At 42.5% G+C, this 26,065-nt stretch overlaps 1 protein-coding gene across 1 annotated transcript in view; it reads left to right on the top strand.

Moving 5' to 3' along the window:
- Window positions 1–601: 601 nt before the first annotated feature.
- Window positions 602–26,065, top strand: part of sptbn1 (spectrin, beta, non-erythrocytic 1) — a 116,755-nt gene continuing 91,291 nt past the window's right edge. Inside the window, exon 1 of the mRNA XM_034227378.1 lies at window positions 602–732. The gene's annotated coding sequence lies outside the window, so the exon portion shown is untranslated. The remainder of the gene's footprint in view (window positions 733–26,065) is intronic.

The raw sequence follows: 26,065 nt of genomic DNA, 5'->3' as shown, positions 1-26,065 counted from the left end.
ACTGCAACCTTATGTTTATTTGTTTTAAGCACCAATGCACAGATTTAGCCAAACAGGCACATTTTATCCACAGTCCCTGACACGTATTTGACAATAAAGAAAACATACAAGAAAGGAATGGACCATAACGCTTTGATATTTCACAGATATGAAAGCGATCAATATTTAATGCAAACAGCTATATGCTATAATTAATAGCAATTATAACATTTAAAAACAATTTAGTTTTATTATTTAGATAACTTTATTACAGTGTGCACCCTTTACTTTATTCTCTTATGTTTGTACAAATATGTTTACTTCATTTTATATTTTATTTTATTCTTAAATGGAGCGATTATCTCAATTCCAAATATCCTAATTCATATAAAAAAATGAAATACGGACCAATGAAATATTCAAACACAGATCAAAGTAAACATTTATTGCTTGCTTTGCAAATTTTCAATATCCCAAATAAACTATTACACCCTCACTTTGGAAGCATTCACAGTGTAGCTCCGCCCCCCTCGTGCTGCCCGGTGAGTAAACCGAGTGCACCGTCGATGCAGTCCGGGCTGAGAGAGAGGCAGCTGAGGGGGGGGGGCGGGGTGATGATGAAGAAGAGGAGGAGGAGGAGGAGGAGGATTGGTGGATTTCAGAACTCTGTGCTCCTGCGTTGTTTTCGCTCCAAGCAGCCCCACCGTCCTTCACTCCGAGCGGGACTCCTCTGCGCTTCTCCCCGGCCTACAGGTGAGTGAAGCCGGCCTCTGCTTCTTCCATTCACCGCCTGTTTTCACTTCATCCGCAGGCAGCCTTACACGGATTTTGTTTCATTGTGCGGATGGGGGGAGCATTCACATCCACGACGACTGTATGTATGTATGCATGCATGCATGTGTGTGTGTGTGTGTGTGCGTGTGCGTGTATGTGTGTGTGTATGTATGTGTGGCTCCCAAATCGCGTGATAGCTGCTGTCTCGTGTTGATTGTTTAATCCTCCAATTAAAGCCGCACACCATCATGGTGGTGCATCAGCGGGCTGTTGGTGCCAAAAGAGGCCAAGCAGAGAGCCTCTTCTCCGGGCTGTGTGTCCCTGCTTTAGCCTGAATCTCTCCATCGTGTTTTGAAGTTGTGTTAGTGTGTGTTTTTGGATGTGTGTGTGTTTTGGATTTAGTGCGCCACTGCTGCTTGTGTTTTGGTGAACTCAGCAGATCTCTATGTTTTTACCTCTCTCATCGATGTGTTGATGCCAGGAGATGGAGTTGATGAAGATGGTGTTTGTGCAGGCGTGGTCGTTTCTGCTGACCTCAACTCCAGAGCAAAAACACTAGAATATTCCACAATGCTCCTGTAATATCTACAGGGACGCTCAGTGACCTTCTCTCTACTTTGTGGTGCATTTTAGTCTCCTTGTAACAACACAAATCTTTATTTTTGTAGTTTAAACTGATCCCAAAATTGACTAAACCGCTCCTGTGGTTGTAAATAACCAGATTAATTGGATCTTTGTGCAGCTTTTAGTAGTTTGGCAGTGATTTGGCAGATTTCAGGGTGTATTTTAAGGTCACTGTGGTTGTAAATAACCTGCTTGTTGTGATATTTGGTAGTTTTACCTTATATTTTCTCTTTGGGTTGATATTCCAGCAGTGAGTTGGCATATTTGGATCTATTTGAGCTTACTGTGGTTGTAAATAACCAGATTTGTGTGATCTTCGTGCACATTTTGTTAGATTGGATGAGTCCCCGCAGTGATTTGGCAGATTTGAGTGTATTCTAAGGTCACGGTGGACTTTCTGTGACAGTATAACGAACGCTGCTCTGAGGCATTTTTTTGTTGCGCAGACCCCGTTTCAGATCCTATAGAGCAATTATGTAATCAGATACAGCATGGATGGACTCTCTCCTCCTCCCTCCCCTTCTTCATTTCTCCCCCTCCTCTGTTCCTTCTCTAATCTGACGTCTTCTTATTCCTTCCCACCCAGTTTTTTCTCATTTGACACTTTCTCCTTTCCTCAATCTTTGGCTCATGTTGCTCCCTGTCCTTCTCCAGATTCCTCTTCCTCAGCTTTTCTCTTATAATTGTCCCCTCCCTCCTCCCTCCTCCCTCCTCCCTCTCCCTCCTCCCTCCTCCCTCCTCCCTCCTCCCTCCTCCCTCCTCCCTCCTCCACCACCCTTCCTCTCTACTTCTTTGATGCAGCAACCAGAAACATTTGGCAACTTGTTGACTGGAGCCTTTCAAAGTCACAGTGAGGTGTCTGCTTGTTCTCCTGCTGCTTTCACAACACACTGCGGTAAAACTAGAATGATATAGTAATGCTTACTCCTTTGAATCTAAATCAGATTCAAATGTTAAACACCAGTAGTGTTTGCAGTGAATCTGGAGAAGGTCAGAGGTGATGTGTTAAGACAAAATCTATGTGTTAACTTTAACATCTTCTCAGAACATGCATCTCCAAAATGTCCTTTCAAATCAAAGCTTTAAGTTCCTTCTGCAGTTTAAATGTAAGCGACACATGTTGGAGTCATTGCCAATGAAAACAAGATTGTTCACCTCGAAGTTAACTCATACTAAAGTAACACAGATGAAGGACTTACTGGTATGCTTTCTGTCACATGACTTTTGTCTGTATTGTTTGAAATTCTTACATGGAGGATATCTTTTTAAGGATTGTTTGCTTGTCAGCAGGATTATTGAAAATCTACTGCCCCATTTTCATTCAACTTGCTGGCAGGGTATCGCATGGGCCGAGGAAGAGCCCATTCGACTTTGGGGCGGATAGACACATTATCTTTCAATTGAATTACTATTACAAGACAGAGCATTTGGCGGATGTCTGTACTGTCTGAATGCCTTTTCGTTTTTGTGTTGGATACCTACGTTTTTGTATACCTTACACAATAACTCAAGTAACTACTTTACACATTTGGCGTTTCATTAAAACACACAAATCAAAGCAGCAGAACTGCAGACATCATGATTTTTATTCCACACATTAAAACCTGGTGGCTACATTACCCATAATGCATCTCAACCTCCTACAGTCTGATCTGAGATGGTGATGTATGATCCTAGTAGCAGCTGAAGTATCCTGCAGCAATGATTTCACTTCTTTCTAACCCTTACTTCATATTCTTTTCAATGTTCAAACTTGTTGCACTCAATGACATCACTCGGCCGTTTATCAGACGTCACGCGGCTCCCTCTGGAGACGCTAACGGCGCTTTATTACTTTAAAAACACCCTTTGACTTTACTATCACAATAAAGCACATTCGGTTGACTGAAGATACATCTTATATCACTTTAATGTCACTTCTTGGATATACACGTTGAGCAACCTCCCACATTCAGCCATATTCCTCTGTTAATAATACTACAGGAACTCTGCATCGTACCTTTTCTAAAAACTCTTGCCGTTATTCTCCGTGGGGCGTTCGCTGACGTGGTCGGAATGCAGGTCTGCTGTTTGTGTTTACAGGCTGTTTAGATGAAATGGAGCAGAGCCACAAACGGATGGTAGCGAGAACCGGGCGCAGCAGGGTTTATGGGAAATGTGGTTTCACTTCAAGGAACACAAAATGCTTTATGCAGCATCTTTTAAACAACATTGTCTGGACCCGTTTCCTCTGATTGTTCCATGAAGCTATGCATTTATCAAATCACATCCCCTCGGTCAGTTTGACGCTCAGTGATCTGCAGGGAGGGATGAAGGGAATCGATGCTGTTGGCTGTTATTTGGCTCAAACTTTTTCTCTCCTTCACTAAACCCCCCTGGCTGGTGATGATGAAGCAGGTCTGCTGTGTGATGCAGAGCGAGGTTTCAGCTGTAAATGATGGGCTGTGCTGCAGCCGGCGCCTCCGATAGCAGACGGCCGCGTCCTGAGCTCTTCAGCTTCATCATTTTAATACCAGGCTAATATTAACCTGAAGGGCTCATGTCGCATTTCATCAGAGCGAGAGGAAGGAGCACACAGAGGACTTCAGATTTATATTGCATAATGAAACCTCTCAGTGGATACAGTCTGTATGTACATGCGCATTAAGACATACTTAAAGCTATGGAAAAGCTAACACTGAAATATGTTCATTCGAAGACAATATTTTAAGCCCTTTGAACGGCTAGTGGAGATTTAGCAATAACCCTAAAGCTGCTGTTAAATATCTGATCCATATCAAACCATTCTTTTGATTATCTATCGTCATTTTGGTCTATAATGTCATAAAATAGTGACAAATCCTTCCCAGTTTCTTAAAGTCCAAGATGATGTCTTTAAAGCCCAAAGAAATACACTTTAATGTATTATAAAACAGAGAAAGTCATGAAATCTCCATCATTTACAGTCTGAACGTGGCGTTTCCTGACATTTTTGTATTAAAATGCTTTAAAAACTACAAATAGTTGGATCTAATCTTTGCAGCTAGAGTGCAAAATTAACTATTTTTGACTAATTGGCTTCACATTTGCAACCACTCGATAAACATGTTTGAAGCTTCTTGATTGACTATAAAAACGATCCCATTGTATATTTGACCGTCATTTGAAGTCTGGTCAGAATCTTGTTGACTTTGCTCAGATAGATGCTGAGGCTGCTCAAAGTTTGGCTACTTTTTGTTGTGTGTGTGTGTGTGTGTGTGTGTGTGTGTGTGTGTGTGTGTGTGTGTGTGTGGTGTGTGTGTGTGTGTGTGTGTGTGTGTGTGTGTGTGTGTGTGTGTGTGTGTGTGTGTGTGTGTGTGTGTGGTGTGTGTGTGTGTGTGTGTGTGTGTGTGTGTGTGTGTGTGTGTGTGTGTGGTGTGTGTGTGTGTGTGTGTGTGTGTGTGTGTGTGTGGTGTGTGTGTGTGTGGTGTGTGTGTGTGTGTGATGTGTGTGTGTGTGTGGTGTGTGTGTGTGTGTGTGTGTGTGGTGTCGTGTGCTGTGTAGTGTGTGTGTGTGTGTGTGTGTGTGTGTGTGTGTGTGTCCCATTCCTGTTGAATTATTCTGGAAGTCTTCTGCAGGAAATGCTCCACAGATGGACTCGTTGTTGTTGAAGCTTTCTCTAAAGTCACGTCGTCAATCCAAAGTGTCTCTTCTGCCCCGCAGGCTTTCTGTTTGTCTTCAGCTTTTTCTCTGTCTTTGTCTTCTTTGTCTTTGGAGTTTGTTCTAACTCTCTGGTGAACACTTCTATACACGTGTGTGTGTCTGTATTAAATGGTGCAGAACTTTGTTGAAAGAGTGTGTGTGTCATGTGATCAGAAACACCATGAAGAAAGAAAATGAAGCTTTTAAATCTGGTCTTTGATCCACCTCTGTGTGAAGAGTCAGGTTTAACAGAGGACGCCATGAAAGACACACATTTAAAGTGGAGCTGCGTTCAGGTTATTTAGATGTGGTTTGCAGATAAGGACAAGATCCATACGGACAGATTTTAAAACAACACAGACGACTCTTTAAAGTACCCGTCCTCCATAATATTTAAAAACGTTTCTACTCCAAAGAAGGAGTGGGGGAAAAGATTTTGTCCCAAGAAAAAGTTCAGATTATTTGTCCACCTGTTTCTATTAATAATACATTGGAAAGTATTAGATCATCTCATTATAGAAAGGCTAAAAATTACTTTAGGATTAATTAATCAACCCATATTTGCTCCATGGACATATTTTTCTTAAAATCAGGACACATAGCGCAACTTGTTTTCTGTTTGTCAAACGTCTAACAGCACAATCACACTTTCATCAATAGTCAAAGCCAAGATTGTTGAGAAACACTTTTCGTTTTTTTAAAAAACATTTGTGCGGTTTTCATTTGCCCAAAAAAAGAGTAAGGCGGTGTTGACACGAGAACGAAACGGTTGTATCTGCTACTTTTCTCTCGCGTATAGCCCGTTCGTTCACGTGGCCGTAACGGAACCGCGGAAACGGACCCCGCAACGGATCCCACGGTGGATAGATCTGCAACCGGAACGCTCTAGGGGACCAAACGGCTCCGTGTGTACGTCCTATACGATCATTTCCTGATAACGATGAGCCATAGCCCCGCCTCTCCCCACCTCTGCTGCTCCCTGCTGTAGCATGGTCAGTAGCTACTGACCATGCTACAGATGTTAGTGCAACATCTACAGCTCCTCTACCACAACCATCAGCAACAAGTGGACATGGAGAACTACATGTTACTAAATCCACCGCGGGGCCTAAACAGAAGGGCAACCATGCTCGGGGGTCTTCTTCGCTGCTTTTGGTGTATTTTGTGGCGGAAGTACAGCGCCACTTACAGGCCCGTATATGTACTACAGCGTCTCCAGTGGTCTCGTGTGAGCTGACACGTTAAATGAGCCGAATGCGTGTGAACGGAAGACTTTTTTGAAAGCGAATTCGATGCGTAAACGCCAACGTTCCCGTGTAAATGGGGTCTGAATCCCTTAATATTGAGGCTTTGAGATTCCTAGCTTACTTGGCGTTGAATGAAAACTTAATCTAAAGAAAGTGGGCGTCAAAGTCCCTCTGTGGTTTGATTGACAGGTGATTAAAGACTGGGGGTTATGTGTGTGTGTGTGTGTGTGTGTGTGTGTGTGTGTGTGGTGTGTGTGTGTGTGTGTGTGGTGTGTGTGTGTGTGTGTGTGTGTGTGTGTGTGTGTGTGTGGTGTGTGTGTGTGTGTGTGTGTGTGTGTGTGTGTGTGTGTGTGTGTGTGTGTGTGTGTGTGTGTGTGTGTGTGTGTGTGTGTGTGTGTGTGTGGTCCTTTCTCGTCCTGCAGACGCTCCCTTCTTCACTCTCACGCCCTTATTTCTCCTCACCTTCATCCCTCTATATTTCTTTAGCCACCCTTACTTCCTCTCAAACACACACATTTGACTTCTTTCTTTCCTTTGTCCTACCCTTAATATCCTCCTTCTTTCCCCATTTCTCCTCAAATGTCCATGACTTGCATCCTAAATACCTTTTTTGGATGTGTATTTTAAAACAGAGAAGTTAAAGTATGAAAGGAGGTGAACTTCTTCATGAGGCACCTGAGGATGAGGAGGGAGAGTGACGGAGGCGAGGGGGGAGACATGTGGGAGAGGGAGATGGTCCGGAGGGAAAGGAGTAGTTTGAGTAAATCAGGTGCCAAAACAAACGCAGGAGAAGAGGAGGAGGATAGGAGTAAAACATACCAGCCTAGAATCATTCCCGGGATGGAGGGAGGAATGTTCTGGAAAAGGTCCAGCAGATAGGAAGTGGAAGCGGTGAGGAGGAGGAGGAGGAGGAGGAGGAGGAGGAGGAGGAGGAGGAGGAGGAGGAGGAGGAGGAGGAGGAGGAGGAGGAGGAGGAGGAGGAGGAGGAGGAGGAGGAGGAGGAGGAGGAGGAGGAGGAGGAGGAGGAGGAGGAGGAGGAGGAGGAGGAGGAGGAGGAGGAGGAGGAGGAGGAGGAGGAGGAGGAGGAGGAGGAGGAGGAGGAGGAGGAGGAGGAGGAGGAGGAGGAGGAGGAGGAGGAGGAGGAGGAGGAGGAGGAGGAGGAGGAGGAGGAGGAGGAGGAGGAGGAGGAGGAGGAGGAGGAGGATGGTTTTCCCAGTGGTGAGGCTTCCTCTAAATTCCTCTAAATATACCACCGACTAGGGCTGCTCGATTATGGCAAAAATCATAATCTCGATTATTTGGGTCAATAATTGATATCACGATTATCCATTTACTTTGAAAACATCCATTTATTGAAAAAAAAATGTGAACAGTATGTTTTTAACAGTTGATTACCCTGAACTTTAAGTATAATTCAACTGAAAAACCAATAAAAAAATTAATTTAAAAAATAAAAGCAGCCCTAACCACGACTGCAACACACTGCAGCTTTCATTACATCCAAATCAATCAGTTATCTTGACCACTCACTGGTTTATCCTGCAGCTCTTCAGCACATTATCTGCTCTTAGTTTTTGTGGCGATTTCAATGACACATTCTCAAAGTGGGACGGTACTTGATTTTCTACAGTAATGCAGGCTTCCCATTGACTATAGAAAATGTATTTGGGATGAACCGAGATCTTCCCCGAGAGGCCCTTGTAGCAAAAATATTTTAAAGGACACCGTAAAGTCAGTATGGATACATCAATGGGACAAACCCTATTTTTCCATGATGACTTTGTGTTGAAATTAGCAGGAGATGAGCTTGTTAACATTAGTCATCAGCCGTTAGCTGTTAGTCGTTAGCTGTTAGTCGTTAGCTGTTAGCTGTTAGCTGTTAGCTAATAGCTAATGCAGCCAGCGGTCAGCTCACTTTTATTGGGTCTCAAATGTAGTCTTTGTAGTTTGAAGTTGGACTCCTGTTGTTTGAAGGCGCAATATAAGTATTTAAGAGGGAATTATTGGACATCTACATTTTCGGTACACTATAGCTGTAAGAGTCTGGTTTATACCGTAGTGTTGGGTAGTGTCTAACGCTACATGTCTGGTATTGTATGGTATCAGTGTGAAGATTAGCCAAAAACAGACATTCCTTTTTGGACATGTTGTCATTTATTCTATGGATAGTTATCAGACTTTGATAAGTCACCTCAAAGCAAGAAAGCTTTTGAGTCTTTTCCTCTTTAAAGTAGTTTGGACAAGATGATTGTGGGACCTTTTTAAGTAGAAATTCAGGAGCTTACACAATACTCTGTTTACCAAAACACCCAAACACACTCCTAGATAACAGTGGAGCATGGCATGTTTAAACTGTCTATTTGTGATTCTGCTTCTTTTCAGTGTGTGTGTGTGTGTGTGTTTACATAGCTGGGTTACGTCGGGGTGAACAGGTTAAACCTCAGTGGGAGTCAAACACACTCTAAATTGAGCTCGATGAATAGTCCCTTTTTCAAAGCTGCAACAAAACTCCCATGAAGACTCTGAAATTGTATCCGATACCTCATTCACACCAACGGTGTTTCAGGGCCGGTTCGGAGCTGGAGCTTGAAAAGCACCGGGTTTTCCTCTTCACACCGCAGCGGAGCAGCCTCTTAGCTCCGAATCCGGTTCGTTTCAAGCACCAAAAAATTGTCCGGCTAGAGCAAAAGCACTGTATACGTCACGCTTACGTCGAGGCGGGGGCAGGGGCAGGGGCGGGATCAACTCCTGAACAACAACAAGAAGCCGGCGTTTTATCCAGTTTGTACACAACGATGGAGAAACTTAACAAGCAGCAGTGGTCCACTGAAGAGACCAGCTACCCACTGGGAATCTGGTCTTCCGAAGAGGTACAGAGGAAGCTGGAGCACAATCGGCCATTGTTGTCGGTGTCAGCTGTGAGCACCAGTCGGACTCTGGGCAGTGTGAAAAGAGCCGAAGCTAAACCGAAGAGCCGGTTCTGAACCTGAAAAGCTCTAGCATGGAGCTTGAACCGGAGTTGCGTTGGTGTGACTGATGTATCGAGGTTTAAGATCCACCTTAGTCTCTTGCTCTCATAAGTGATCACATATGCAGGTTTTTTAGAAGATTACAAAACGTCTAACTGATCATGAAAGATGCTTTGCTCTTTAACGGTCATGTACATTTCCATCAAAGTAAGAAAACACATGAGCTACAGTTACACACCCGCGATCTCTCATAAATAACAAATGAGAACCGAGTGTTTATGACGAGTCAGCGCTGATTTGCAGCAGGAACGTTTCCTTAAAGGCTTTCTGCTCAGATTTCGGGGTGTTTTTCCTGATGGATGCAGAGTGTTTCTAGCAGACCAGGTTTCTCGCCAAACTACCTGTTCTTCCCTATTTGAGCACTTTGAGCTGCTGCTTAATTAGTTTAACAGACGTGGCATGATGCAGCAAAACCTGAGAGGGGTGGGAAGACAGAGAAGTGATTAAATCAGGTTGCTTTTTGACCGAGTATGTACTGTACGGATTGTTTTCTCGATCAATTGGTTAATGGTTTGGTCTATTTAATGTCAGAAACTTTGAACAGTTAAGCATGTACACATCTCACACAAAATATGAACCTGAACATAAACAAATATCTTGTGGTGTTGGTGCAAACGTCCAAAATATTCACTTCATATATGATGTTAAATGGAGAACGCAGCACATTTCCATATTTAAGAGACACACACACACACACACACACACACACACACACACACACACACACACACACACACACACACACACACACACACACTCTCAGTGGTTATTAGTCACGTCCATACACTTATCACACTGAGACGTGTGTGTGTCTGTTGGACAGCAAAAGTAATATGATGTATTGTCCACATGTGTTTACGTTACTGTCAGATGGAACAATACAGACACACAGACACACGCCACAATGATGCACTCTACGTTGACCTTCAGCAGAACTCCATTTAATTTGATTTCCATGTAGCCAAAGGCGTTTCTCTGCAACACACACACACACACACGCACACGCACACATACACACACACACATTCCTGATAGATGAAATGTTTGAGGCTTCCAGATGTGGTCAGACGACACGCCACCATCTGCTGTGTGTGTAGGATGTAGGGCAGGGCCAGCTTCCTTGGCATTATGGGAAATGCATGACAATGGAGTTCAAAGGACAACGGACTAAATGGATTCAGTTAAAGGTGAATCAGGGGTCTGTTTCAGCTGTGTGTGTGTGTGTGTGTGTGTGTGTATTCTCATATGTTCATATACAAAGTTATGCTTCATTTTTCGTGCTTTCTCCGAAAAATGTCCAACACTAAGTGCCAATTCCCGATCTTTACCTGCATGCAGCCTTTTCAAAATAAACTTCTGTCTAAACAGGAAATTAAGGTTGGCTTTAGAAAGCGATTTAAGTCCCTAAGTTACGTAACAATCGGGACAGAAACAGCTTTCAGTCGTCTGGGTTAAAGTAGTAGTTGACTATTATGCAATGGACATATATATTTGAATAAAGTGCATTACTTGACGCAGATAGGTACAGATTGGAACAGTGTGTGAGAACGGCCTGTTATAGTTTTGATTGTTCATAAAGATACATTTGGTGCACACCCTGGTGCTGCTGTTGAAGTGAGGGCGGGTTCGGAGAGGAAATGAGTGATTAGCAGAAAGATGGACGCCGCCTCTGGAGCTGCAGAGAGTCTGAGATCTGAGGCTGTGTTCACTCATTGTTAAAGCAAACTATCCTAACTTAAAATAGTTTATCTTCCTTTCTGTTTGTTGTGGCTATTTGTTTACACTGAGAGCTTTTGTGCATGATTTTAAGAACACAAGTGGCTGCAAAACAAACATTGCGAACAGTGGATGTATCTACTTAGTGTTTATATGGAGGGCAAAACGGTTTTATCTTAAACAAAATCGTGGCACTGGAATTTGTATAGGGACTAATCCTTGAACTTGGAAACCGTACTCGACAAAACAGTCTTACTAAATGTCACACGTATTAGCTGATCTTAGAGCTGCTTTTCATAATCATTTCCACCATATTTAAGTTAAACAACTTTTTATGTGAGGATTTGCTGCTTTTCACACTTGAATCTAATTTGTTACTGAATATTTTCTAACTGTTGTCTGTACCAAACGAGACAATTGAAGACATCCCATTGGGCTCTGCTCAAACGATTAATCAATGAATAGTTTCTGCGACCCACAGGGAGATCGTCTTTCATGGTTTCCTGGATCCGATCACATTTTTGGCAGAATTTCATTTCAGCTACCTTTTTTTTTCTTTCTTTCAGTGTTGCTATGACGATAGAGGATTACCTCACTCTGACCTCCACCCCTCTCTTCTCCGGGGCGGAGGTGTAACTCGACCCGTGCTGACATCATATACCACTTACACATGTGTAGTGTGTGTGTGTGTGTGTGTGTGTGTGTGCGGTGTGTGTGTGTGTGGTGTGTGCGCACGCTGAGGGACTTTAGGGAGATTTACACCAGCGTATTTTTTTAACCCTCAAATACCCACTGACACACTCGGCATCATGGGAAATGAGTTTGCTGACATTGGACATGTTGGGGGAGGGGTCACATGTCCTTGACCCAATCCACACACGCATACACACACACACCGTCTCTTGTGGCTCAGTTCACCTCCTCCATGTTGTCTAGCTGTAATCATTCATAACATATTTAGTGCTGATTAGGATTTTGCTCGTTTTTAATTGTCTTTTCACGGCAAGATTCAGCATCAACTCACAACACTCTATAATCTTAGTTTTTAAAATACTAATTTGTTGAAAGAAACCTTTTTTAAATGTAGTTTGTGAACTTTTATTTCATAAGATTTAAAGGCTTTTTCAAAACAGCTACAGCCTCGCATGAAAATCTGAAGTCCTACTCTCCTCCAATAATGTTTTTAAGAAATAAAACGGTGCAAATGACATAATGTAGAAAAAATACTTTATAAAGGTAAGATATCAACTTTATTTATCTGAGAGCAGACACACAGGCAGGTAAGTCAGAGCGACGGGTGGGCGGAGGGTCTGTAACCTGCGCTGTGGAGGAATGTGTTTGATCCCACTGTAACAGGAAACACACACACACTGGAACAAAAGAACTACAGTGACTGTGAACACACACACTCTCATAAACAGACTCTCATACACACATATGCGCGTCCTGTTGAATAGATTAGATCTGACATCCCACAATGCACTGCAACATGAGCCGGGGTTGGAGAGTGAAAGTGTCTGCTGGCAGCTGGCCAGGACGAGATGATGGGATGTATCGCCATGACGACACAGCCAACCCCTTTAAATCTGGAGAGGGAGGAGGTGTGTGTGTGTTGGACTGAGGCTGCAGGGAAATGGAGTGTTTACCTGATATTCCTCGGGGCACATTTAGTTAATATTGTTTCCATTTGGAGTCAGACATGCTTTATTGGTTCAAGGGCAAAATGGTCTCTAACATATTAAATAATGCACACAGCACATATAAAATTAGATGTAATAAGGAAACGACCATAGTAAGAATAAGTAACTTTATATAAGTAAGTGAACATATGAAAGTAGTGAAGTAGCAGCCAGTAATGTAAAACAACTGTATATTTCACAGAAGCATTTAATTTATTTTATTGAATTTGGTCATTTAAATTATTTATTGACTTTGCTCAGAATTCAAAACATATTTCTTACAGACAGTAAGGTCAAACAAACATACAGTACCTTTGAATTTAATGCAAATAAGGAGATTGTTGTAAGTAGTTTCAAAAAAAAGAAAAGAAAATGTCACTTTACTGAAACCCATACAGTATATCTCTGCAAACTTCGCAGTGATCTCCTCATTTTTTCCGAAGCTGTGTTTAAGTGTAGTTCACCAGGCATACTGTATAAGCTTCAATAACAAAGAAGGGGACGGGTCAGATAACAGAACAAATAAAGAAGAGACGAAGAGGAAACGTTTCTCTGCAACATCTGCAGGGACGGTCGCGCATGCGCGTGAGATCTGGTGCGACACATCTGGTGCTGAGGGTCATGTGGTTTTTCCTACGGTGGGTGTGTCTCTTGTTAGCCGTCATTGAAGATTATGACTGAAGACTGCAGGGTGGAGAGAGGAAGAGGAGGAAAGGAGTGGGAGGAAAGCAAGATGTGCAAGAGCATGACGTGTTGAGAGAGAGAGAGAGAGAGAGAGAGCTCTTTAAAGTAGAGACTCTACATACTGATATACACCTGAACATCAGCAGGAGAGGACTCTTTAAAGTAGAGACTCTACATACTGATATGCACCTGAACATCAGCAGGAGAGGACTCTTTAAAGTAGAGACACTACATACTGATATACACCTGAACATCAGCAGGAGAGGACTCTTTAAAGTAGAGACACTACATACTGATATACACCTGAACATCAGCAGGAGAGGACCCTTTAAAGTAGAGACACTACATACTGATATACACCTGAAAATGCAGAATATCACCTCTTTAATGGAGGGGATAAAAATTCAAAAGCTTTGTCAGATGCATAGTCCACAGACTGAAGTCACTTTGAATCCTTTTTACTCTCTTTCACACCCTTTTTCTCGTCTTTATCATCCTTTCCTCCCACCTACATGCCTTTTTCTCCCCCCCTCTCATTGGCTCTGTCCCAGGCGCTCCACCCTCCTTCCTCTGATCCCTCCTGCTTCTATCAGAGAGAACAACCAGTTCTCTATGGATATGAACACACACACACACACACACACACACACACACACACACACACACACACCCTGTCTACTTTATTTCTGTCTTTATGGCTCCATGTTAACTAAAGTCTACTGACCGCATTAAAGACTTCTTACAGTACAAATACTTTCTATTTATGATCTAATTTATTTGAGGCGTTCAGGGTTCTTGCACTAAAAGCCAGATCCTTTTCCTCAGTAAGGACTAATGTGGTATTACCTCTCCTTGAGTTAACACTTCTGTAACAGAGCAAATGAGAGAACACTTTTCTTACACACAAAGCACAAATAAAAGCTTTTCTTATTCCCATTTTAGAAGAGGACCACCTGACCTGAAACAAAGACCGCCTCCTGTAACGCCATAAAATATTCATTCTGTTTTATGTAATAAAACATTCTCCAGAGGAAAATGGAGCACAGCACTTTTAGAACTGGTGTAGTACGTTTTGCCTCAACATGGTGGGAGGGGGAACATTTCCAACAACAATTTTGGTAGATTTTTATATGCCAATTAGAGTGTTTCTGCATCAATTTATGGTGGAAATGTCTTCATATTTGTCAAAATAAAAGTATTTTGTAGAGTTGCATCTAGAATATTTTCATTACAGATTCAATTGAAGATAGTATGTCTTTTTGACAATCATTCAGTCCATGAAACACTTAATGATTATAATCTCATTATTACGTTACCATTGACTGTTAGCAGGCTCAATGTCAAGGCAACATAATAAAGGAGACGGTAGCCGAAGTAATCAAAAAAAGAATTTAATTAATAATTACCACCATGGTTGAACAAAGGAAATATAAAGTAATGACAGACAAGAACACATACTGCACAGACAGGATCAGCACCAGACAAAGGGGAAGGCAGAATACTTATACATGAGGTAATGACGAGACAAGACACACCTGGGTTAATTACAAATGGGTACACCTGGAGGGGAAACGATAAGGACTACAAAACCATAACAGGAAACTACAGCTAGACATGACACATCACACTAGGAGCACCTGATCAGGGCACAAACACATAACGCCCCCACACCCAACTTTATGTCCATAACCCCAAGGCGAAATGGGGGAATGAACATAAACAGAAGAAGGAAACAAGAAACAATAATACTGTCAGCACAATAAAAAATACGAATTGTACTAACAGCACCGGTATGGACGGCCATAACCCCCACACCACCCCATGGATAAATAGCACCCCCCCCCCCTGACTACAGTCGTGATAGCGCGTCAGCCAACACATTGTCCTTGCCCTTGACATGAACCACGTCAACATCAAAGGCCTGCAGGAAAAGGCTCCAGCGCATTAGCCGCTGGTTCGAATTCCGCCTCCTGCCTATAAAGACCAACGGGTTGTGGTCGGTGTATATTTTAATCGGTACCTGGGATGAACCGACATACACCTCGAAATGGGAGAGAGCCAAAATCAAGGCCAATGCCTCCTTTTCAATTGTCGAATAGCGCCACTGGTGTATATGAAACTTTTTTGAAAAATACGACACCGGATGTTCTATACCCCCGTCATCGTCCTGCAGAAGCACCGCGCCTGCGCCCAGCTCACTAGCATCCACAGCCAACTTGAAAGGCTTTGTGAACACAGGCGCTGCGAGGACAGGAGCACTGACCAGGATGGACTTTAATTGCTGAAACGCAAAAGTGCACCTAGGCGTCAACTGAAATGGGATCTTCGGGCTCAAGAGATCCGTGAGGGGAGAAGCTACTGCTGAGAAATCCCTGCAAAAACCCCTATAATACCCCGTCATCCCCAGAAAACACCGGAGGTCCCGACGTGTAGCAGGCTCTGGAAAGCCAAGTATCGCCTCCACCTTGGAGTGGACAGGGTGGACCTCCCCCCGCCCCACTACCTTGCCAAGATAGGTGACGGTCGCCCTGCCAAACTCGCACTTGGCCAGGTTTAGGGTCAAGTTTGCCTGACCAAGCCGGTCAAAAACTTCCCGCAAACTAACCATGTGCCCCTCCCAATCATTAGAATAGATGACGAGGTCATCGAGGTAGGCCTCACAAAACGGCATTACCGTATATTGCAGGAAACTGTCAGGTGTCACGAACGCAGAAATTAGTTTAGCGCGATCCGTAAGTGGCACCTGCCAGTATCCTTTCAGCAAATCCAGCTTGGTTACATAACACGCACTCCCCACCCTGTCGACACAGTCCTCCATTTTGGGCAATGGAAAACTATCAGGCCTAGTCACGTTATTTACCCGGCGAAAATCCGTACAAAACCTATCTGTCTTGTCTGACTTATCAACCAATAAGCACGGCGAGCTCCATGGGCTGAAACTGGGCTCAGCGATATTGTTAGTGAGCATGTATTCCACCTCTTTCTGTAACCGCGCCCGCTTATATGGATTCACGCGATACGCGTGCTGTTTAATGGGTAATGCCTCCTTAGTGCACAAGCCCAACAAGTTGACCGTTGGCCTAGCCACAAACTCACATACCTTCACAGGCATACCTGCCCTAGTACCGTCGCACCGGGGGAGGAAGAAACTAAAGAACCAACCCCACTTCCACCAGCATATACGACCAACCAATTAACATATACACACACAAAAAAAAAACCGGCTTCACCCTACACGTCTGTACAGTCTGTTCTTAATAACTCTCGCCACCGCTCCCCTACCGCTATACACTAAATAGAGAAGAGCACCGGTATGACCTTCTGAAGCATCCACACTCAAAATTATTCGCAGGAGATTAACAACTGTTGTGTGTTAAAAAAAAAAAAACCTAAAGCCCATCCCTTAAACGTTTCCATCCCTCACTATCAGACCCCCTATATAACTAACTAGCTGACATACGCCGGCCTAGGAGGAGCCTGACAGGGTCTTCCTACTACCCCGACCAGCATAGACGGTATGTCTACCAGGCGAAGGAAGGAACCATAGAAAATGGTCCAGCTGCCCTAGCTGGATGAAAACGCTCCTTATTGGAGAATTATTTACCAAGAGGGTATAAAACATGAGCCACACACACGACACTGTCAACCATAATTCAAAGCGTGGACTAAGCTCAGCGGCCACCACCAAATTCCTGCTCAAATCAGTTTGGCACGAGCCCCCATATTACGTTACCATTGACTGTTAGCAGGCTCAATGTCGAGTCAAGGCAACATAATAAAGGAGACGGTAGCCGAAGTAATCAAAAAAATAATTTAATTAATAATTACCACCATGGTTGAACAAAGGAAATATAAAGTAATGACAGACAAGAACACATACTGCACAGACAGGATCAGTACCAGACAAAGGGGAAGGCAGAATACTTATACATGAGGTAATGACGAGACAAGACACACCTGGGTTAATTACAAATGGGTACACCTGGAGGGGAAACGATAAGGACTACAAAACCATAACAGGAAACTACAGCTAGACATGACACATCACACTAGGAGCGCCTGATCAGGGCACAAACACATAACACTCATCTTCACAGAGCCAAGTTTGATGTTTTTTAAAGGTCACCTATCATGCTATGTTTAGGCAATAGCATAGGTCTCAGATATATATAAATATATAAAAAACATGTCTATGAAGTGTTTTGCTTAAAAGACCAAACAGATCACCCATTCTAGCCATGCCTCATATCCCTCTATTTCACTTCCTGTTTCAAAAGTGCTGATTTGGGGTATAAAGCTAAGGGGGTTGAGCTCATGCGGGACCCGGCAGCTACTGTCTAAACTAAATGCTGCCGTGATGAAACGCCATATCATGGATTATCAAGGATCTGAAACAGTATGGAGCTCAAAGGCTTTCTCTCTTGCCGGTTATACCACAAGGTGAGTTCCTTTCTACTTCCTGCTTCTTCACACACATGCTCTCCAGTACAGGTTAGCTCTGAGTGTTAGCGATGCTAATGTAAACACCGACCATATTACGTCCAAAACAGTCGGGCATTGTTTCTGATAGCAACGTTTCTGATTGGGCCGTGGGTCCACATTTCAGATATTACGTCATATCGGACGCAAATCTGGATCAGCTCCGTTGTTCCCCGTTTTTAGAGATTTGGGTACGGAGGAAAAGAGAGAGGGTTTTATTTTCTGACGCTGCGTGAGTTCCCCGACGCACCGGGGACACGTGTTGATGTATAAAAGACATACAAAAGTGAATTTTGCATCATAGGTCCCCTTTAAAGTCTTGTTTAGTTTGACCAAAAGTCAAATTACCCAACATTTGAATTATTATTATTATTTACAATTAGGGATGACAACAAAATCAGGAAATACCTTCAATAAGGAGGCATTTATTTTTGAAATAAAAACGATAAATCAATTAACAAAATAGATGCTGGTAATGTTTCTCTTAGGAAAAATAATTATTTTAGTTTCAGTCTTCTGCAATGTTCATGTTTTGGAGCTAACCTCAAAATCTGGCAGCCCTAGTAGTAGTAGTAGTAGTAGTAGTAGTTGTTGTTGTTGTTGTTGTTGTTGTTGTTGTTGTTGTTGTTGTATTTCTCATAGCAAATACAGTATTTAGTCAGATATATCAAGATCAACCTCAGCGTAACAATTTCCCCTGGAAAACAGCACTTGTTATTACATTGAAGTAGCCAACAAACATCAATATACATGTAAAAACATTCAATCTATTATGATTTATATGAACATTTTCCTCAAGCTTTACTAAAAGTTCACTTCCTGCCACTGTCTCTGCTGTTTCCTGTTCATGTAATGAAACATCTGACTTATTTTAAAGAGTCCCTGCTTTCAGACAGAGGGTGAAAAGAGGTGAACAGGCAGTATGAGAACAATAAAGAGCTTTTTGAACATTAAAGCATGAAGACATGTCCCAGTAGAGACACTACATACTGATATGAACCTGAACATCAGCAGGAGAGGACTCTTTAAAGTAGAGACACTACATACTGATATGAACCTGAACATCAGCAGGAGAGGACTCTTTAAAGTAGAGACACTACATACTGATATGAACCTGAACATCAGCAGGAGAGGACTCTTTAAAGTAGAGACTCTACATACTGATATACACCTGAACATCAGCAGGAGAGGACTCTTTAAAGTAGAGACACTACATACTGATATACACCTGAACATCAGCAGGAGAGGACTCTTTAAAGTAGAGACTCTACATACTGATATACACCTGAACATCAGCAGGAGAGGACTCTTTAAAGTAGAGACACTACATACTGATATACACCTGAACATCAGCAGGAGAGGACTCTTTTAAAGTAGATACACTACATACTGATATACACCTCTGGAACATCAGCCAGGAGAGGTACTCTTTAGAAGTAGGAGGAAACTACATACTGAATATACGACCTGAACATCAGCAGGGAAGAGGGAACTGCTTTAAAGTAGAGGACACTACCATACTGTGATATACACCTCTGAACATCCGCAGAGTAGGACTCTTTAAAGTTAGAGACACTGACATACTGAGTATTACCACCTGAACATCAGCAGGAGAGGCGACTCGTTTAAAGTAGAGGGACACTACATACTTGATATTTACACATGAACATCAGCAGGAGAGGACTTCTTGAAAGTAGAGGACACTACATACTGATATACCCCCTGAAACATCAGCAGGAGAGGAATGCTTTAAAGTAGAGGCACTACATACTATATACCCTGACATCAGCGGAGGGGGCGCTCTTTAGTAGAAGAGACACTAATACTGAATACACTGACATCAGCAGGAGAGGATCTTAAAGTAGAGACACTACATATCTGATATTACACCCTTGAACATCAGCAGGAGAGCGGACTTCTTTTTAAGTAGAGATCACATACATACTGATTATACCCCCTGAACCATCAGCAGGAAGAGCGCTCTTTAAAGTAGAGACACTACATACTGATATACACCTGAACATCAGCAGGAGAGGACTCTTTAAAGTAGAGACACTACATACTGATATACACCTGAACATCAGCAGGAGAGGACTCTTTAAAGTAGAGACACTACATACTGGTATAAACCTGAACATCAGCAGGAGAGAACTCTTTAAAGTAGAGACACTACATACTGATATGAACCTGATAATGATCATACATCCTTTTTGAATGAAAGCAGAATAGGGTCAGAGTTTATAAAGTTGTACGTGACGACGCAGAGAGAGTGTTAAGTGCTGTTTAGTTCAATAAAGCCGTGATGTCTGCGGCAAACACTCGACTCCTGAAGGGTCCTCTTGACCGGCGCTGTTTATCTCGAGTGTTTCTTTCCTCCTCCTGCCGTCTGACCCCTTCTTCCCTTCCTTCCTCCTCACATTCCTTCTCTCCATCTTTCCTCATGCATTCCCTCTCTAATGTGTTTAATCTCTTCTCGTCTGTAGTCCCATCTCCACTTGTTTTTCCTCTCTTGCTTCATCCTCTTATGTTGAGTTATTTTTCTTGAAGTTGTGGTTACCACTTGTCAACAAGGTATTCTGGGTAATGGAGTTCTTTGTAAGCACCACGCAATAATCAAAGCTTATCATATTTACTTATATTTAGGTCATTTTACATAACAATTCAAGTAAGAAACATGTCTTTAAATGCTATTTGCATCCTTAAATTATTTTAAATTGAATACCTTTGGAATTAAAGGCCTCCTTTGGACTTTCAGAACCTCAAATGGACATTTTTCGCTATTTTATGACATTTCATTAACCAAACCATTAATTTATAATGCTAAAAATCATTAGTTTTAGTCCAGATATAACAGTTATGTAGACATACCGTGCCAAGTCATAAAGTAGGTTGGATTGTATGGTTCTGCAGTCATTTCAAAAGCTCACTACTCCCTTATTTTGTTTTGAAAAAGATGTATACGGACTCCTTTAGGTGCTCTGGTGTTTCTGTTGTGATGTGGTCAGTGTAATGCGTGAGATGCAGAAAGATGCAGAGATAGTGCTCTCCTCTGGAAGTGCAGCAAAAGGAGGCTATCTGATCCCTGAGGAGCAACCATTAAACCCTCGTCTTCATCACTACTCCTCTTCCATCTACCTCTAACTCTCTCACTGGACACAAAATGTCGGTCTATTTGTGTTGTGTGAGAGCGCGAGAGTGTGTGTGTGTGTGTGTTCATTGCTTTCGCCCACGGACGCCCACTCAGTGATCTGCATTATACTCGTTTCCAATTAAATAGAGAATCTATATTTTCCTTTTTTCTCTGTTACTATGAGCGTTTTTTCTCCATAAAATCTTTATTTTCTCACCAATATCAGGCCGTCTGAATATTTTATTTCAATCTACTTCTGTTGTTAGGGTGGAAAATCTTCCATTGAGAGGTATATTTAGGATGCAATTTCTATCTCTGGAAACGGATGCTTATACCTAATAAGTGAACTGATATGATACTGATGTCCACAGCATGTTACAGTCCAGTATGTTGAGAACTTCATGCCATTTTGGGCGATTCTGCATCTCAGATGAATATCCACTACCAGCGTTCATTGCCAAAAGTACAGTGTCCTCAATGTTAATCTGCACAGTGTTATGATGTGCAAGTTTGACCTTTTTTATACGAGTAACCACCTTTCCTTCTCTAGCCTAAATCATGTTGTCGTGCACGGATGTTGAACAAAAAGTGCCTTCAATTTAGACCTAAAGAAATGCCGTGATTAAACGTTATAGGAAAGTTAAGCTGCTGTGCTTAAAAGATTGGTAATTTCATATTGCATATAGGTCAAGGATATCAAAAGTGTTTCAAATATGTGTTGTAATTTCCTAGTTTTTGAAGGGTGCATTCCAGTCAAGTGATGTCATTTTCAGTCTACCAGTTTGTCCCTTTTTTAAATAGCTTGGTAATCGTATCCACATCTTCTTCTTCAATTTCGTCTCTTCTTTTGACTTTTTTCTGTTTTTCCTCGTCTCCTCCTCCTCCTCCTCCTCCTCCTCCTCCTCCTCCCTCCTCCTCCTCCTCCTCCTCCTCCTCCTCCTCCTCCTCCTCCTCCTCCTCCTCCTGACTTCAGTGGGAGGCAGAATCTGAGTCCTGTGAACTTTAACCTGGATTCTCCTGCTGTGTGTGGTTCATGGGGAGTTCAGGTTTCATGTTAAAGTGTGTCTTTCTGTCTGAAGGTCACGTCGACAGTAATGAGAGGAGAGAAAAGACTCCTTTCTCTCCTTCCTCCTCCTCCTCCATGTATCTCTGCCGGGGAAATTAGGGCCTAACTTCATTAAATTGTCTGATTGCATGAGAGCCTCGCTCCTCAACGTGTTGTCAGTGTGGAGTGTTCCCAGGCGTCTGGAACACAATCGCCCATCTGTCTGCTCGCACACAGCGGCCATTCACAAATGGATATGAGGGAATAATTGTTCTGTTTATCTGAGAATATCACATTTATCCTGGAGCCATTTGGCTGCTGCGTTGGGATATATGTTGAAGATTTGCCCTCCAAAGTATTTATGCTGAGAGCTGTTTCTGTCATGAGCAATGTTTTCCTGGAAAGTCGAGGGAAAGTTGGTGACCTAGAATACTCGAGAAGAAACACTGAATCGCACCGGTCAAATTTGATATTTGGCGCTATTTAGCCTCCATAACAGTCTTTTTTTAGACTATTTGAAAGAAAACATAGAAAAACAACATTCAGAAGGTTATTTTACTAACTTTATCTATAGGCGCTTTCACACCAAGTACTTTGCCGTACTTAGTTCATGAGAACATAGTTCATCAGAACTAAAGAGCAGATCGTGTTCACACCGGAATAAGTCCCTGGGGGAGGATTAGGCAAATGAAGCCGCTGACGTCACTTCTTCTTCTTCTGCTTTGGGTTTACTGGCAGGCCGCAAACCACTTCATGGCGTATACTGCCAGCCGAAGTCCCCGGAGTTGGGGATTGGCTTCAGTAGAAGCTGCTGGGAGTCCCAGCAGCTTCTACTGAAGCCTTCCGCATAAATCGCCAGAACGCCGACACCTCCTCATCTCCACCGCTCCCATGTTTTCTTTTGTGTTGCCATAAGTTAGTCTCTCTCCGTTGGTGCGCTGGGCTAATGCTAATAATGCTAATGCCAGCAAATAAAATGGCGGCTTCACAACACTTTTTGGGAGTTTTACGGGGCGTGGTTTGCATTCTGCCAATCTGAAATGGGAACCTTTGTCTCCCATGAAAGTCCCTGCTCTCTAGCAGGGACTGAAAATGGGGTGGAAAGGTTCTCATGAACTAAGTTCTAGTTCCGGATTTTTTTGGTGTGAACGCACATTTTCGGAACTATACTGGGAAAAGTGAAAGTGCCTTATGGCTGTGTTCACAAATCACAGCATCATTTATAGAGCATTATTTTCCATCCATATGTTGGTCTGTTGACAGTGTAATGGTTTACTAAGTCATGCAACAAGATTTTAAAAACTGTAAGTATCTTTTGACTACAAAATGAACCAATCATTGTTCACATTTCCTTCCTGGATATGCAAATTATCACATATTTAATACGATAATGCCTCATTTTGATAAACATTTCAGTATGCAACATTTAATTGTTTCATGTCTCAGATTGGTTATCTGGATGGCTATGTTGTGATTGGTCAACCGTTAGAGATGTCCCGCCCCTTCGCCTATCACGTACAACGTGTTGGAGAGCCAGCCAATAGAAGTGTGAGTGTTACATAATGATGTCACTATATTAAAGAAGTAAACAAAGGAGTCCAATGGAGGCATTACAGTCAGTGTGTGGGACAGAAACTCCCTCTGGAGAGAACAAATGGATTGTAGCATTTGCAGACCATTTACATGCACACAAACCTATAGGAATGGGACAAAACCCAAAACAAAACCCTGTCACAAAGACCTCTTTTTAGTCATGAAATGTTCCTAAGAATCTGGTGTTCTCTGAGACTTGATCTAAACTCCTCTGAATACAGACTTTGGGGCTCAACATTTCTTCATGTTCTGTGAGATAAATCCCAGCTGACAGAGGAGAGGCTGTTTGTTTGAACAGGAGGGAGGGAGGGAGGGAGGGAGGGAGGGAGGAGGCTTTGGCTTCAGTTGCATAATGGCAGGAAAGCAGTGGGAGAGTTCGGACAGGGGGGGAGGTCAGTGTAGAGTTTAAACTCTGTAGGGAAACCTGTGATTTTCTGTCTCTCGTCACTTCTTAAAATGTTCCAGGATCTGGGAGAATGAATCCTGTTTCCCTCTCAGACTTTAGTTCATTACGATTAACAGGAGTCTCAGTAATCACACTCATCTTATTATCAGTGTATTTTGGATGCAAACTGAATACTTTGGATTCTTTCTGACATTCCTGCAGTGTGTGGCATTTAACAGAAACGTCCAGTCTGCATGTGTAAAAATAAATATTTAGGGAGTTACACACAGGCAGATATGATCGTAGGAGATAGTGGGTAGACTCTTGGCAGGATAACAAATATTCAGATGTCATCAGAAACTAGTGTAGTAGAATTCCACACTTCTTGATACCAATTTGAAACCACGGTAAAATGTTATCGACGTCAACATGCCCTTCTTTTTACTACTACTATTTTTCTAGGAAATTAATAGGTCATAATTCCCATCTATGATTTAGTTTTGTTTTACTATAAAACAACTCTAAACTTAAATACATTAATAACCATAAACCTACATTTTACAAGGTTACACAATACATATACTTAAAGGTGGGGTAGGTAATTTTGGAGAAACCAGCTCGAGATCGCTAGAATTTGAAAATACACAGCCGGAGAAAATCTGCCACTTCCTTACACCTCCAACACACACGAACGCGCACATGACCAATGAGGGCACAAGATAAGTTTGTACACAGATGGAAGGCTGACAGGCAGGTAGGGCCATCCAGTTACTTTAGCCGGGCCGAGTCAGATGATTGGTCGTGCTTTTTACAGTATTACGGCTTCCACAGATGACATTTTTTTATGGATTTGTTGTCAAAGCACTTCAGATATTCATTGCTATCAGGATGTTAAGAGCATTCCATGGAATATAACAAAAAGTGTATCTCGAGCCGGTTTCTCAAACTTACCTACCCCACCTTCAACCTTTGCCCAATACACATTTTTACTGAATGGAGCACCTTACTGCAAGTCAATGGCACCTTCATTACTGACAAACTTCATTGTTTCCGTGGGAATTTAGCATATGACAAAATACAGTTTTTATTGATTATATGGTCTCTAGGTGTGTTGCACATATTGTCCACTTCTAGTTATTTTTATTTATTTAAATGTGTTCGAAGTAAATCTGTTGCAGCAGGTATCAAAACAGAGATCAGTGGGATGAAAGCTGCTGTTACACGATATTTACTCCGTTTTATCCCACTTTATTTCCTCGTTCCCTCCTCTGTTGGTCTGTTACTACACACCCTTGTGTGTGTGTGTGTGTGTGTGTGTGTGTGTGTGTGTGTGTGTGTGTGTGTGTGTGTGTGTGTGTGTGTGTGTGTGTGTGTGTGTGTGTGTGTGTGTGTGTGTGTGTGTGTGTGTGTGTGTGTGTGTGTGTGTGTGTGTGTGTGTGTGTGTGTGTGTGTGTGTGTGTGTGTGTGTGTGTGTGTGTGTGTGTGGACTTTAAGGGCGGCCATACGCTGATGTAACACTATGACATCTCTATTTCCTGCTCGAACAAAGGATGGCATGTGTCCTCAACTGTTACTGATGGGACACACACACACACTCTGCACTCAGGACCCTCATTAATAATTGATAGATGTGGCTGCTGCACGTTAAGAATACATTGTGTGTGTGTTCATGGCTGCTAAGTTCCTCCTGAGCTGTAACTATATGGCAGGTTTATTACCTGCATATATATGTGTGTTTGTGTGTGACCGTAGTCTTAATAAAAGGCAAAGGAAGTGTGTGTGAGAACAACATGATGTAGCACACGCCTGTCTTCATACACACATGAACATACTCACAAGGACAGATGAATAATTCATGTTAAAGTTATGAAATATAGATCAACAAAATACCCCCACACAGTGAACAGTGAACACAGCTCAGTCTGCTCTGTGTTAGTACTGTATTTAGATTGAATGCAGATTACATGTTGTTGTCACAGAACCATATACACTTATTAAAGTGCATTTCCTCTTTAATAACATATTAAATATTGAAGAGCAA

Source organism: Gymnodraco acuticeps, unplaced genomic scaffold, assembly GCF_902827175.1.
Source record: "Gymnodraco acuticeps unplaced genomic scaffold, fGymAcu1.1, whole genome shotgun sequence".
Taxonomy (NCBI): domain Eukaryota; kingdom Metazoa; phylum Chordata; class Actinopteri; order Perciformes; family Bathydraconidae; genus Gymnodraco; species Gymnodraco acuticeps.
The sequence above is the reverse complement of the archived record's forward strand: the minus strand, read 5'-3'. Positions and strand labels throughout refer to the sequence as shown.